The sequence below is a fragment of the Panthera onca genome, chromosome F2 (genome assembly GCF_046562875.1).
Source record: "Panthera onca isolate mPanOnc1 chromosome F2, mPanOnc1 haplotype 2, whole genome shotgun sequence".
NCBI classification, from domain to species: domain Eukaryota; kingdom Metazoa; phylum Chordata; class Mammalia; order Carnivora; family Felidae; genus Panthera; species Panthera onca.
Window position 1 is genome coordinate 29,247,193 of NC_138356.1, and position 15,944 is coordinate 29,263,136.

Here is a 15,944-nt window from a genome sequence, read left to right on the forward strand (position 1 = left end):
AGGGGCAGAGAGAGACAGAGACACAGAATCCCAAGCTCCAGGCTCTGAGCTGTCAGCTGAGAGCCCGATGCAGGGCTCAAACTCACAAACCGTGAGATCATGACCTAAGCCTATGCCGAGGTCGGACGCTTAACCGACTGAGCCACCCAGGTGCCCCCTGCCTTTTTGAACTCTTACAGCAATAAATAAGTGCACAACTAAACAACAAAAAATACCAAGAAATAAATGAAAAGACAAGCCATAAACCATAAAGATGTATTTGCATGCTTATAACAGATAAAAGAATAATTATTCCAGAATATATAAATAGCCCTACAAATCAATAATAATAATAATAATAATAATAATAATAATAATAAAAAGATAACCCATTCGTGTTGTTTTGTAGCAACTGCAAATCTGGGTGAATCTCCCCAAACCTTCCTTCCCTCGTCCTCCCCTCATCACTTACTCCCTCTGCACAACTCCCAACAGAAGTTCACACCTGAGGGCAGAGGGAGCTTGAAGAGAAACTACCCCAAGTCCCTTTTCCTTGCCCTGAGCCCATCCTCCACAAAGCAGGACACCAACAAGACGAGATAAATTGCTGTGGGAATCTTAAATGCCATTATTTCTTTATACTTCTACCTTTTTTTCTAACAGGGAAAAAGAATGCTGGTTGTGCCTTATGTCTCCTTGTGAAAGAGGAGGGGCGCGTTTAGTGCAAGAATCTTTCTTAACTCTCCCCCACCCCCCAGATTTGCAGGGTAGGTATCAGGAGTTCCACTTAATCAGTGAAAAAACCAAGCCCAGAAGGATCAAATAACGCTCAAATGTCCCACAGGTAAAAACATAGAAATTGCATTTGAACCCAGGACTGTGTGATTCCAAAGCGCAGGCCTTTTCCCCTAAACCACACTTCTAAGAATGCAGTGATTTCATCTGGACTTCAGGAAGTGAGTGTGTCCCACGAATCAACATCACTGTGAACAAGCATGACACTGTGACAAGGCTCTGTGCCAGGCGGTGGAAGTGGGGACAAGGGTGGATCAAGAGGGGAGTGCGACATGCGACGAAGGAGGGGAGCTGGTAAAGGTCAGTGGGATTACTGGACACTGGGAGGTTACCAATCCTATTTGGAGTGCAGAAAAATCTTTTTTTTTTTTTTTTTTTTTAAAGAGAGATTGAGAGAGAGAGAGAGAGAGAGACAGAGAGAGAGAGAGAGAGTGGGAGAGGGGCAGAGGGACAGAGACAGAGAATCTTAAGCAGGCTCCATGCTCAACATGCTCAGCACAGAGTTCAACCTGGGGCTCAATCCTACGACCCTAGGATCGTGGCCTGAACTGAAATCAAGACACAGATACTGAACCAACTGAGCCACTCAGGCACCCCAGAAAAATCTGTTCTCACCTGGTGCTGTACACACAGCCTTCCTACATATCTGGTATTCAAGCTGGTGTTTTGAGAGGCAGCTTTGCAGTTCTGCAGACTGGAATTCAACCCCTGCTCTGCATCTTGCCAGTCGTGTGAACTCAGGCAGTTCACTTATCCTAAGCCTTGGTTTCCTCTGATTTGCAAAGCAGGACTAACACATCAGTCATAGGAGGCCCCTGAAACATTAAAAGAAATATGAAGTACTAAGCCCAGGGCCTGGCCTGTAGTAAACTTTCAATAAAGAGTAGCTATTATTTGTTTTGTCATTAAGATCATAATTTGGCAGGTAGGGATTACAAGGTGCAGAAATTCATTCATTCATTCAACAACCAGTCATCGAACACTAGGCTGTGTCACAGGCACCTGGCTGGGTCTTTGCTGTGCATCAGTGAATAGCACAGACTGAGATTCCTGCTCTCCTGGAGCTGTGTTCTGGAACAGGGAGTTAAACAAGCAAAATCACTAAGTACATGACATGATATGCTGAAACGTGGTATGTCTCCCAAAGAAAATATAAACAGAGGTTTAGGTGACTATTTAAGTCACACATTTAATGTGAACACTCACCTAACTTGAACCATCATCAATGAATGCTGACAATGGTAGTGAATTTGGTTGGAAGCTAATGCTGATCTGGGATCTGACCTTTTTTGGTAATAGCACATCATGCTTTCTCCAACCATCTAGTGTCCCAGATAGAGCAACCTTGTCACTCACTGATAGTTAAGGGAGACCTTAAAAATTCTAGATGCTGCTTCCAGAGAAATGGTTTCTTATTAATAGTTGTTTTGTTTGCAACAAGAGTAGCACCCAGTGGTTAAGTTGCTAACTGCGTTATTAAAAATCAAAAACAAAAATCCGAAGCTATAGGTATAAGTGATGGTATTGTTTTATTGGTGGTTGAGGAGAAAAGTATCTCATAACTTGAAAAATCTTCTGAAAAAACAACCAGTCTTAGGAACTCCACGTTGGAAGGGACCTTTAAGGTTATGCTCCAGTTCCAAAGAATAATGTGGTTCAGACATGACTGGTTTGACTTGAACTGTATTGGACTGGAGCTCCATTTTCTGGGAATTACAGATTGATAGAAGTTGATACTCAGAAAAGGGAAGATGTAGTTATCAATAGATCTTTTTAAAAAAAATTTTTTTAATGTTTATTTATTTTTGAGAGAGACAGAGACAGAATGCAAGTGGGTTAGGGGCAGAGAGAGGGAGACACAGAATCTGAAGCAGGTTCCAGGCTCTGAGCTGTCAGCACAGAGCCCGACGCAGGGCTTGAACTCATGACCTGTGAGATCATGACCTGAGCCGAAGTCAGACACTCAACTGACTGAGCCACCCAGGTGCCCCATCAATAGATCTTCTTGAGAACACTTGCTAGGAGAGAAAGACTTTCCTTTACGAAGATGCTACTAAGAAGGCTGTTGGTGAGATACGGTTTTCTTTTTTTCTGCCACATACGTCAAGGCAGGCAGAGCTGGGAGAGATGCGACCAGAAGCAGAGCTGGTAGACCAGCCCTACAAAGCTGGTGTCTTTCCCACTCTGCCTATTGTGCTTGACTATGAAAAGTTTCAAACACACAGAAAAGTACAGAGACTACTGTTACAAAATATCCAAAATACCTACCCCAACCCAAACTTAACGTATTTCACGTATTTCAACAACATTCCTTATTTGTTGCAGGTACCTATTTAATATGGATAGATAGTAAATAGATTTAGTTGTAACTGATGTCCCCTTCATACTATTCCCAGCCCTGTTCTTCCCTTCTCCCAGAAGCAGCCATCATACTGAAGTTAGTGCATATACTTCCTGTCTATATGTTTATATTTTTATTCATATATATGACTCTAAAAATAAGGCATTGTATGTATGCTTTTAAAATTTACTTAAATGGTATTTTATGTCATATATTTTTATCGTAGCTTTCAGGATCTCCTTTGAGGTTTGTCAATGTTATTATAGATGTTATTATAGTAATAGTTTATTAGTACTCTTTCTTTTTTTTAAATATAATTTATTGTCAAGTTGGCTAACATACAGTGTATACAGTGTGCTCTTGGTTTTGGGGGTAGATTCCCGTGATTCATCACTTACATACAACACCCAGTGCTCATCCCAACAAGTGCCCTCCTCAATGCCCATCACCCATTTCCCCTCTCCCCTGCACCCCCCACCCCCGCAATTAACCCTCAGTTTGTTCTTTGTATTTAAGAGTCTCTTATGGTTTGCCTCTCTCCCTCTCTGTAACTATTTTCACTAGTACTCTTTCTAAAACAATGACCAGTTGGATTTCTGACCCCTGGGACCCATCTGGAAGGTTAACATGATATATTATTCCACATTGTGTGGTCTCTCTGATGAATTCTTTACCTTATTCATCAAACTGTCAACTTCCTAAGACCAAAATGCCAGTATAGGAGGTGAAATTTGCTGAGACAAGGACAAGAGCTACTTGAAGAAAGTAGGTGAAAGGCAACTAAGCCATTTAAGTGTAAGGTGCAGAAAGAGGGGGGCACTGAGCTGCTCTATACACTTTATGACCTCAGCCTCTCAGAGGTTTTTTTCTCTTTCCAATCCCTGTAGAAGCAACCAATATTTCAAGTATTTCTACCATAGGTTGTATTTGCCTGTTCTAAAACTTAATGAAATTAGAGTCATATGGTGTGGGTTTTGTGTTGTGTTTCTTTCATTCAGCATATTTTGGAGATGCATCCAAGTGGTCACATGGTCATGGTTCATTCTTTTCTTATTGCTGCATAATGTTTTGTTTTATGGCTATTCCAGTTTCTTTATCCATTGTCCTATTTATGGACACCTGGGTCCCTCCTAGTTTTTGGCCATTATGAATAAAGCTTTATGAACACTCATGTACATGGTTTTTGTTGTTGTTGTTTTGTTTTGTTTTGTTTTTGTTTTTGTGGACATATGTTTTCCTTTCCTTTTGGAAATCCACATTCTTGCTAACACTTGTTATTGTCAGTCTTTTAAGTTTTAGCTATTCTTGTGGGTTTGTATCTCACTGATTTTTTTTTTCACTAAAAACTTAGTAGCTAAAACTAATTTTAGGGGTGCCTGGGTGGCTTAGTTGGTTAAGCATCCAACTCTTGATCTCAGCTCAGGTCTTGATCTCAGGGTCATGAGTTCAAGCCCCATGTTGGGCTCTGCACTGGGCATGAAGCCTACTTAAAAACAAAACAAAACAAAACAAAACAAAACAAAAACAAAACTAATTTTAAAAACACAAGCAAGGTTATATATAACATATATATTTGAAATATATCTGTGTATCTTTCAAGGAAAGGTATTCAAGAAAATCTAATAAATACTGTTTGAAGAATATATTCACAACATTGTATGCAACAAACCAAATTTGAAGAATGATGCCACTATACATCCTTATAACAGTTCTAAACTTTTATGTATCTAATAACATCACTTCAAAATATCTCATTATGGGGGTGCCTGGGTGGTTCAGTCAGCTAGGCTTCTGACTTCAGTTCAGGTCATGACCTCATTGCTCATGAGTTCAAGCCCCACATTGGGCTCTCTGCTGTCAATGTGGAGCCTGCTTCAGTTCCTGTCTCCCACTCTCTGCCCCTCCCCAGCTCGTGCTTTCTCTTGGTCTCAAAAATAAATAAAATATATATGTCATTATGGTTTTAAATTGCTCTTCTGTGATGACTACCTGTTGAACTTCTTTTCATTTATTCATTTGTATTCATGTATCTTCTCTTGTGAACTATTTGTTAAAATCTTTGGCCAAGCTTTGAAAATGTGCTGTTTATCTTATTATTGAATGGTGTCTTTCATAAACTGGGTCAGATACATGTTTTGCAGAAATATATCCAGTCCTGTGGTCTATCTTTAAAAGCAATAATTTTTAATCTTGATGAAGTCCATTTATCATTTTTTTTCATTTATAGATTGTGCCTTTGTGTCCTGCTTAAGTAGTCTTTGCCTAATCTAATGTCACAACCATTTTCTTCTAAGAGTATAATTAGTTTTAGCTTTTACATTTAGGTCTATGATCCATTTTGAGTTAATATTTATATGGTGTGAAGTGAGGGTCAAGGTTAATTTTTTTCCATAATTTTTTTCCATATCTAGTAGTTCCAGTACCTATTATTGAAAAGACTCATTTCTCCATTGAATTATCTAATTTGGCACCTTTGTTGAAAATTAATTGACCATATAAGTGTGGGTCTATTTTTGGAAAGTGAATTCTGTTCCAAATAAAAGTCATTTTCTTTTTCCTCTTCTTGCCAGTATTTTGAAATTACACTATTTAAAGAGCTATTTGTTCATATTTATTCTTGTGTTTCTGATAAATATTTCCTTACTCTGGTTACCATCTATGGCAATGGTCAAGCATTTGGTCTTTTCTCCTATCACTTCCCGTCTTTCTCCTGCCCTCAATCAACACTTCAGACACATATGTCAGCATCTGTGACTTTAAACTAATTAAAAAGTTGACTTACCCAAGGTTCTTACTTTTGTATTTTTCTAATCCTTAACAGATAATGAAACTTCAGTAGGTCTGATGCTAGTGACACTAAGCTAACACTTCAACATGTGTTAAGTGTCATCACTGATCTGAACACATTAAAAATTATTTAATTGTCCTAACAACCTAATGAAGTTGGAATTATTATCCTTCTTACAGAAGAGGAATCTGAGTCCCCCAGGGGCTATTGTAATTTGTCCAAGATCTTACACATGGTAAGTAGCTGAGCTGTGTATTACACCCAGTCTGTCTCCAGAGCCTGTAAACTTTACCAAGATGCTAAATTACGAAATGACTTTGGTTGTAGATTGCATACCATCTATTATTATTTTTAAGTTAATATTTTTCTATTAAGTGGAGCTGTAAGACGTCTTAGAAGGCATTTTTCAGATGAGGAAACTGAAATCCAAAGAGAACTAAGCTGGAGGCAGAGCCAGGCCCTAGCCTTGGAGGCCCGAGGACTTTTTCTTTGCTCACACTGACTTCCTGGACTTCCGGGAGTGCCTCAGTTTGGATTCCACCACCCTGTGGTATCTCCCAGCAGTGGGGTCCCCAGGATGTAGCCCTCTGTGCTTCAGAGAATTGATCCTTTAGCCCCCCTGCCCCACTCACCAGATCATACGGTCCTCTCCTCATGAGGCATACTCTCAACTACCTGCCATGGCAGGAAAGTTACCCAACACGTTTATCCTGTGGTCTCCAGGCATAACAAATGGACATTTACTGAGCCCTACTATGGAAAACATTGTATTAAACTCTATTAAAATATAAGATACAATAATAGCATGCCCTCCAAAGGCTTATAAATACTACTAGCAAGTAATATTTATATCTCTAAAACATTTCTTTAAAAAATTTTTTAATGTTTATTTATTTATGTATTTATGTATGTAGGTATGTATGTATGTATGTATTTATTTATGTATTTATTTTTGGTGTTGCTTTGCCTTTTATTTTTATTTTTTCCAGTATTAATTTTTAAGTATAATTTATTGTCAAGTTGGCTAACATACAGTGTGTACAGTGTGCTCTTTGTTTCAGGAGTAGATTCCCATGATTCATCACTTACACACAATACCCAGTGCTCATCCCAACAATTGGCCTCCTCAATGCCTATCACCCATTTTCACCTCTCCTCCACCTCCCCATCAACCCTCAGTATGTTCTCTATATTTAAGAGTCCCTTATGATTTGCTTCCCTCTCTGTTTGAAACTATTTTTCCCCTTCCTTTCCCCCATGGTCTTCTGTTAAGTTTATCAAAGTCCATGAGTGAAAACATATGATATCTGTCTTTCTCGGACTGACTTATTTCACTTAGCATAATACCCTCCAGTTTCATCCACGTTGTTACAAATGGCAAGATTTCATTCTTTTTCATTGCCAAGTAATATTCCATTGTATATATAAAGCACATCTTCTTTATCCATTTCATCAGCTGAGGGACATTTGGGCTCTTTCTATAATTTGGCTATTGTTGAAAGCACTGCTATAAAAATTGGGGTACGTGTTCCCCTGTGAATCAGCACTCCTGTATCCTTTGGATAAATTCCTAATAGTACTATTGCTGAGTTGTAGGGCAATTCTATTTTTAATTTTTTGAGGAACCTCCACACTGTTTTCCAGAGCGGCTAATGTTTACTTATTTTTGAGAGAGAGAGAGAGAGAGAGAGAGAGAATACACAAACTGGGTAGGGGCAGAGAGAAAGGGAGACACAGAATCTGAAGCAGGCTCCAGGCTCTAAACTGTCAGCCCAGAGCCCAATACAGGGCTCGAACCCACGAGCTGTAAGATCATGACCTGAAGTTGGATGCTAAACCGACTAAGCCACCCAGATGCCCCTCTAAAACATTTCTGTACAGAACAAATTTTATAAACATAGCTGTCCCAAGTGTCCTCTTCACCCCATCCTTCTACTAATGTTTGTTGTCTCTTCACATAGTTAATAAAGGTATTGGTGGTTTCTTGGTCTAACATTATTATATTATAGTATAGAGAAATGAACATTTATTTGGAGGCAGTGATCTTGATTTCTAGGGTCCCCTGTGTTACTTATTAGCTGGGTGAACTTCTGCACATCATTGAGCCCCTCTGAGCCTCTTTCCTAATCTGTAAGGGGATGATAATAGTACCCACTTTCACTGGGCTATTGTGGCAGTCAAATGAGATAACAAAATGCCTTGAAAATTCAAATCTGTTTGAGGGCTATAGAAGAAAGAACTTGGACTTCAGAGTCAAAAGAGGTAGATTTTGAGCTTCACTGAACACATGGCAGAATCTAATAACAAAGTCATGTTGAGGAGGTGGGTGGTTGGGAAGGCTAACCCAGGAGGTAAGGGACTAACCCTGACCTGGCCCTACACCTGATTTTCATTCTTTCTTCAGCAAATCACAAGTTATTACAAGTCATAGCCCTTCTTCAACAATCAAACCAAACTGTCCATGATCAGATTTCAAAGATTTAAATAGAAGGAGGCCTTGATTGACAGGAAGAGAGCATTCTCAAAGACTGATACAATAATTGAGTCCTCTCTTTCATTCATCCCTCAACCAACTTTCACTGACTGTCTACAGTGTTAGCTGCTGGGCATTATCTTAGATGCTGGAAACATAAAAACCAAGATGGGTTAATGGTGCTTCTAAAACTTCTCAAGGGGGCGAGGAGAAGGAGGGGGAAGGGCTCAGGGGAGATAATCTGGTTGGCAAAATCTGAGAGAAGGAGTGGAGGAAACTTGTCTTGGGGAGAGATGATGGAGATGGGGAGCAGGGCTAAAGAGTCTATTAACTAGTAGGGAAGACAGACACAGAAATTAAGAATGACAATGCAATGTAATAGTTGTGTGAAGGAAATATGAGTATAGTGATATAACATCCCCCCCTCCCGAGCATGAATTCAAATTGACAGGGATACCAAGGGAAGAGCTTTGCAGCCTCAGGGAAGACACAGATTTATGATTTCTTAGACCATTAGTCTATGCATTTAGTGCTCCTCAGCTCGCTTTCAACAATACCTTACTTTGCATGACACTTTACATTAAAAAATACTTTCAGGGGCGCCTGGGTGACTCAGTTGGTTAAGCCTCAGATTCTTGATCTTGGCTCAGGTCACCATCTCATGGTTTGTGAGTTCCAGCCCTGTGCTGGGCTCTGCACTGGCAGTGCGGAGCCTGCTTGGGATTCTCTCTCTACTGTCTCTCTCTCTGCCCCTTCTCTCTCTGTCAAAATAAATAAATAAACATAAAAAAAAAAAAGATTCTCTCTCTCCCCCCTCTCTCTGCCCCTCCCCCACTTGCACTCTCTCAAAATTTATAAATAAACTTAAAAAATACTTTCACATTCTGCGTTTCTTTTGGTTTATAGAAAATAGGAATGGAAAATGGGATACTTCCCATTTTACAGATGAGGAAATAGGCACAGAGCAGTTACTAAAGTCGCAAGTCTTGTCAATAGTCTGGTGGGAATTACAATGTACTCTTTTAGTATGAATAAATAACTTTATTGTCAATCTAATAAGGGCATTATCTGGCTGTTCTTAACCTTCATTGATCTAATTCTCCTCTTTCGGTCCAGTTGTGTATTTTGTTTGTTTGTTCTAGAACATAGTTAAGTGTTTGTGTAGTCCTTTGCCACTGTGATTTGAACAAGCAAAAACATGAATAATATTCTGGGACCCAAAGGCCTCATATTTTCAAAGCAGCTGTAATTATAGTCCAGCCATATTCTACCCTTAGGAAAGAATCTTGCAGTTTCTGCAACTGTCAGATGAAGGGCTTAGGCTACAATCGCTCATTGCTAACATTCTAGGATTTGCTTTTATAACCATCAATGTAATTTTAAAGTATTCATTAAGAGAACACACACACACACACACACACACACACACACACACATATACACACAGAGAGATTTTTAAAATATGGTAATTACAAACCAAAATATTAATAATCAGTATCTTTGGGTAGTTAAATCTTATTTGATTTTTTTCTTCTTTTTGCTTAAGTATGTACCTTTTTTTTTTTTTTTTTTTGCAGTAAGCATGGATAGCTTATATAATTTAGGTAATAAATATATAATTCCACTAAGAACTGAAACTATGCCAAAAATGTTATCAGCACTTGGCAAAATCTACTATACTTACACACAATGGAGTCTTTACAAGTCCGTGTTTGAAATTTCAAATTCATTGATGAGACTAAATATTACCAATTTTTGACAAATGTATGTTAATTCAGTAAGTTTTGATATATAGCCAAAGAGAATTCCCTAAAAGAGAGTGTTGGGCTCATTATCGCCAGAAGATACAGTGATTTCTAAATTATTCTGTCTTTATGACTTATGACAACACCAAGATGTAAAGACCCTGATTTTGCCTCCAAGTGCTTATCATTTAGTGGAGTTTAATTTTATGGGGGTGGGTGGTAGTGGTTAGGTTTTGAAGGTAGAAATTATCCCAAGTCTCCACAACCCCTGAAAAGACTTAAATCAGCTTCTAAAAGTAACATATGGTTGCATTTATGATGGAGTAAAGATGCTACTAACTCGAGACTGCTTTTCTGGGGCCCCCAGTTTAATTCTTTAGTTTCTTGGAGACACAACTACTGCCAGCTTTCCTGGCTCTGGGATCCTTAAAGCCACTCATTATCACTGCCATCAGCCTGTGTGGTGACTGGCTTGCTTTACTGCTTAGGAACATCACTGCTCATTAGCTCGTTATTTTCCTTCCATTCTTTCTCTCCTTCTTCTCCTTTAGTCCTTATGAGCCACAGAAGTTCACACTCAGAATATGTGGTGCCATTTTAAGCGGGTAAGATATATTCACAAATACCCAATTGAACAAGACCATGTGAGTTGTGTTAAAACAGACCAGCAGCTGAGGCAGGGTGGGAAAAATGGAAAACATTAGGAAACAGTGTTATGTCAACTGGGCTTCTATTACTGGAATGTGGTTTCCAATTGCCCACTCTGGGCTTTAGGCCCTCCGCTGCACGCCAGGGTCACAACACAGCCCACAAGGACAACTGTGCCCATTCCCCTCAGAATTCTCAGTCTAATGTGGGAGACAGACATTCATTAGGCAATCACACAACAAAGAAAGGCAAATTCAGGAAAGTGCTCAGTAAGTTTAAGAATAAGTCATCTGGGGGCAATGTATGTAAGGCGGAAATAGAAATCACACTTTGTGAGAGCTCACCATGTGCCAGGCTCCCTGAAAGAGGGTCTTTCCTTCTGCCACATGCAAACCTTAAAACATATTTGACAGGTCTGTAATATGGGCCACAGTTTTTAAATGAATAATGGAGGCTCAGAGAGGGAAAGTCATCTAGAAAAGTAGAAAAGGCCAGAAAAGAGACCCTCGGTGACAAGCTTTGGAACTGGGCCGTGTTTGGCTGGCAGTGAAGGAGTTGCTGGAGGCTTCTGAGCAGGCACAAAGGCTTGAAGGAAGGTACGCTTAGGAGGGTTTGAGGTGGGGAAGGAAAGGCTGGTGGAGTCAATGAGCCAGCTGCAGGGCTGGCTTAGATAGGGGTGAGGAACACTGCTCCTGAGGGAGAGAGAAAGCCTCCAAGGAGGCTTCTTAGATGCAGCCTTAACAACCAACCAGGTGGGGAGGGGGTTGGGATGCAATAATCATATTTTATTTTTAAAAACTCCAATGCGCAGCATAATGTAACAAAGGAACATGCATCCAACACCTTAATTTATGCTGCTAAATTCTGTAGCTTATAAAATAAAAATATTTAATATTCTACCAAAGACAGAATTCAAGTCAAATGTGGGTAAAAGCATAGACCAGTTAACAGGTAAGACTGGCGACATTTTTCACTTGTTTTAAGCCATAATTAATTCAATTGATTATTTAAGGAATAACTAATCCCTGGGGCGCCTGGGTGGCTCAATCAGCTGAGTGTCCAACTTTGGCTCAGGGCATGATCTCGCGGTTCGGGGAGTTTGAGCCCCTCATGGGGGCTCTGTACTGACAGCTTAGAGCCTGGAGCCTGCTTCGGATTCTGTGTGTCTCTCTCTCTCTGCCCCCCCTCCCCCACTCATGCTCTGCCTCTCTCTCTCTCTCTCTCTCTCTCTTTCAAAAATTAACAAAAAAAAGAATAACTAATCCCCACATCTTATAAATGCCAGTCTTTATTTTATTTTCAATTCAGTATTTTCTTTTTAATTTTCTTTTTTTTTTTTTAAAGTAGGCTCCATGCCCAACCTGGGACTTAAACTCACTACTGGGAGAGCTCAAGAGTTGCTTGATCCACGGACTGAGCCAGCCAGGAGCCCCCAGTCTTTATTTTACATTCAGCTTTGGGCTATCTCACTTGGTGATGTCCCCAAATAGCTGTCTTTCCAAAGCAGTGGCCATGATGATTTTGAGAGATTGCTGGATGGCAGTTCTCTGGGGGAAAAATCTAGGCCTCACAGTGTGGGGGGAGGAAGAGGAGTGTAGGCTTGACCATCCCCACCCCATTTCCCCTACCTTGCACCACTGTGCTGCAGAAGGGGGTTAGCAGCCTCTCCACCCACAAGGGGGCTCCTTAGAGTCCTCAGTCACAGAATGTGTGGCTATCTCACCAGTTCCTGTAGCCCTGGGAGGAATTTAAGCACTGTTTGCCCAGCCCTGTTCTTGCCCCGAGGGTTTAAAGATTCTGAGACAGTCTCCCAACCACGTGTAAGCTAGGACTGCGTCAAGCCCCTGTGCATGGTGATCTTATCCACTTTCGCAGCGTGTTCAGAGAGTTTATGGTGAAACTGTTTAATGTTTGGTTCAGGTTCCCAGCTGTAAAGCACTGAAGTGAGGCTCTCTGAACTTCGGCATACCTTCCTCCTTTGCTTTATTTCTGCCTCACCCAGAAAAGCCGCCCTGCCTGGTGATAAGCTTTGGGTTTGCTATCCCCTGTGCGGTCCTCTGGTCCTCTGCAGGCAGCCTTGGTATCCCCCAAGAGCCAGTAACAAAGGCAGACAATCGGGCCCCACCCAGACCCCACCCCGACCTTCAACCTGTCCCCTAGGTGATCTGTGTGCCTGACCAAGCTGAGGAAGCCCTGGGCTAGCACTCGGCAGATAGGTTCCTAGAATCATTTCCCAGACTGGGAGAACAGCAGTTCCAGGGGAGAAACATGAATACTGATGAGGTGCTGCAGGGTGCATCAGAATTTCAAAGGGGAGAGATATCAGGCCACAAGTTACATTTCTAAAAGGTCCAAAGTAGGACAAAGAAGGGTTTATAGTCCTAGAAGCATTTAATTGACTGCATTTAAAACAAAACAAAACATTACAGGAGGAGCACGTGCCAGGCCTGGGGCAAGTGGGCCTCAAAACTTCTTTGCCCCTCGGGATAAACCTACTGAAAGAATGTGTGAATGGTTTTAAGAGTTTCCCTGACTCTTGGACAAAAAAAGTGCCTTCTGAGAATTTGAAAAACTCTTGTTGGAGACAAAAGGGGGAGAGATTTTTTTTCTTCTATTTTTATTTTTTAAAGGATTTTTATTTTTTATATTTTATTATTTTTAAAAGTTTATTTATTTTGAGAGAGAGAGAGGGTGCGAGCCGGCGAGGGGCACAGAAAGAGAGAATCCCAAGCAGGCTCCTTGCTGTCAGTGCAGAGCCCAACACCGGGCTCAAACTTACTGTGACATCATGACGTGGGCCAAGATCAAGAGTCGGTGGCTTAACTGACTGAGCCATCCAGACATCCCTCTTCTATTTCTAAAGACGGGATTTAATAATGGTTCTTCAGTCTACTGTGAGACCTGGAATCCTAGTCAAGTGTGCATTTCAAGTCCTGCTGCTGTCAGCTGAGTCACCTTGGGCAAGGTGCTTAATCAGTTTAGGCCTCCGTTTCTCTCCGAGAGATGCATAAGAATACCTACCTCACAGGGTTGTAAGGAGTCTGTGCATGGACGTGTACAAAGTAGTCAGACTGGGGCCTAGCACAGAGTAAGCTTTATATTCCTTTTGTTTACAAAACAATGAACTGAAAATGTCTAGCTTTGCATACTCCCTCAAAATTGTTGCCCTCAGGATCAAATCCCCACCTCTTGTCCCTGCCTGGGCCCAATGTGACCTGACCCGTCCTATCTGTGACCTCAGCCCCTCCCGTCCCTCTCCTCCCTGGGACTCAAGGCTCCAGCTGCACCTGTCTTCCTTCTGCCCCTCCAGCATGCCAGGTTCAGTCCCATCTTCTGGCCTGGTCCCAGCCGGTCTTTTCGATCTGCTTCTGCACATGACTTCCATGTCACCTTGGTCTCAGACCCACATCCTCTCCTAGAGAGGTCTTCCTTTTTGAAGAAATAGTCTAGCATTACTAATGGCTATTGCCCCTTTACATTTTCTTAGCACTTACCATTACTGAATTCGTTTTGGGTTTGCTTATTTACATTTTTACTTCCTGACTCTCCTACCACGAGAATGTTAGACTCAAGAGGTCACAATCTTGTTACCACCCGTTCCCCAGCACCTAGAACAGGGCTTCCACTCAGGCGGGGCTCAAAGAACATCCATGGAATGAAAGAATGCATGAGTGAACCAATGGAATAAGAAATGTCACTGGAAGAAACACTTGAAGCTGAAACCCCAGGGAAATTCAGGGGTTGCTGCCTTTGTCTTAGGTAAAGGCAGAGGGTCAGAGAGAGAAGTGGAAAAAACCTGGGAGAAAACTCCCTGGCCATCCTTCCTAGGCTGCCTTCACCCCTCTGCCAATCTGCCCCTAACATCGAACTGGGGGGTTTTAGGTTGGCACTTGTCTTGTCTCCCCAGGGGCTTCCTGTTCCTTGAGAGAAAAAAAGCCTGTTTTTATACAACTTTTATCAGTGCACAACACCATACCAGGCAGGCATATAATAGAGGCTCATTAAAAATATTAGGTGAATGAATATATACAAACATATATATGCTATTACATTTCAAATTAATGCTAATAAAGTTCTCAATGCTTGTCTTTGGAAAATATTGGGTTTTTAGTAAATGAAAAAGTTTGTTTCGCCTTTCTATGTTTTGGAGTCTCCTTAAAGTAGGGTATGGAAATGGAATGGAAGGTGTGCTTTGGTACACGGTGGCCCAGAGTGGAAAGCAGTTGGAGGGCAGGGAGGATCTGGGGGCGGGACACCTGGGAGCAAAGTCCAAAGCTGGAGAAAGTTTGCTTGCAGCTTATTGTGGGAGGGCTGGATACAGAGAGGAAGGTGAGGAACCTGGGATTTCCTGGATGGAGGTGGCCTGGTGGCCCTGCCCAGCCTGTCCCACCTGGGTCTTCAGTGTCTGGTAACAGGCCCAGCAGGGACTCATCCTGGGTGCTGAGGGTGTGGATGGGAAGGGTGGGGACTGCGGGCTGGATATCTGCGGGGAGTCAGCAAGTAGTCTCTGAAGTACCTTTACATAGATAAATGAGGGTGGGAGAAGGAGAGAGAAAGAGAGAGAGAGACAGGGAGAGAAACCCCCCCAGGGAGAACAGAGGAAGGTTCTGTAAAAAAGGCACTCAGGTGACCCCTAAGAATTCAAGTCTTTCATTAAGCCCCACCTGAAGGCCAATTCTTCTGCAATCTACAGGGTGGTTTTGGCTCTAGGCTTATCTAAATCCAGTTGGGAGTGTGGGGGAGTGGGGGGTTGTGTGGGGAAGGGTTTCTTCCTTTAAAGTGGGAGGACTAAGGAAACAGCTCAAACAACAAAAGCTTTGCTGGAATTGAAATGCTTCAAAAATGAACTGGCTACCAAAAAAGGAAAATTTGCATTTGCTTGAAAAATGTATCTTTCCCCTCTCCCCAACACACGTCCATAGTATGTACATGTCACACACACACATGTCCATAGCACGTATGTGTGCAGGGCTCCTTTTAAATCCTGTGTGGGAGCATAAAATAGAATTAGAATCTTCTACTCCTGCTTCTCCTGGGAATAGCAATTCTAATGACAACATGCTTGGAAACATTTTATCAAGCAAGCACACTACGTGCCAGCAAGATACAGAGAGATCTGGACCATTTGGTAGGATTAGGGAGTTTTGGGTTATAGCTAAATCAAGAGTAAAACTA

At 41.5% G+C, this 15,944-nt stretch overlaps 1 long non-coding RNA gene across 1 annotated transcript in view; it reads right to left on the reverse strand.

The window, feature by feature from the left end:
- Positions 1–15,944, reverse strand: part of LOC132664225 (uncharacterized) — a 239,695-nt gene that overhangs the window by 69,307 nt on the left and 154,444 nt on the right. Inside the window, exon 7 of the long non-coding RNA XR_013553356.2 lies at positions 1,390–1,589. This is a non-coding gene — a long non-coding RNA (uncharacterized LOC132664225). The remainder of the gene's footprint in view (positions 1–1,389; positions 1,590–15,944) is intronic.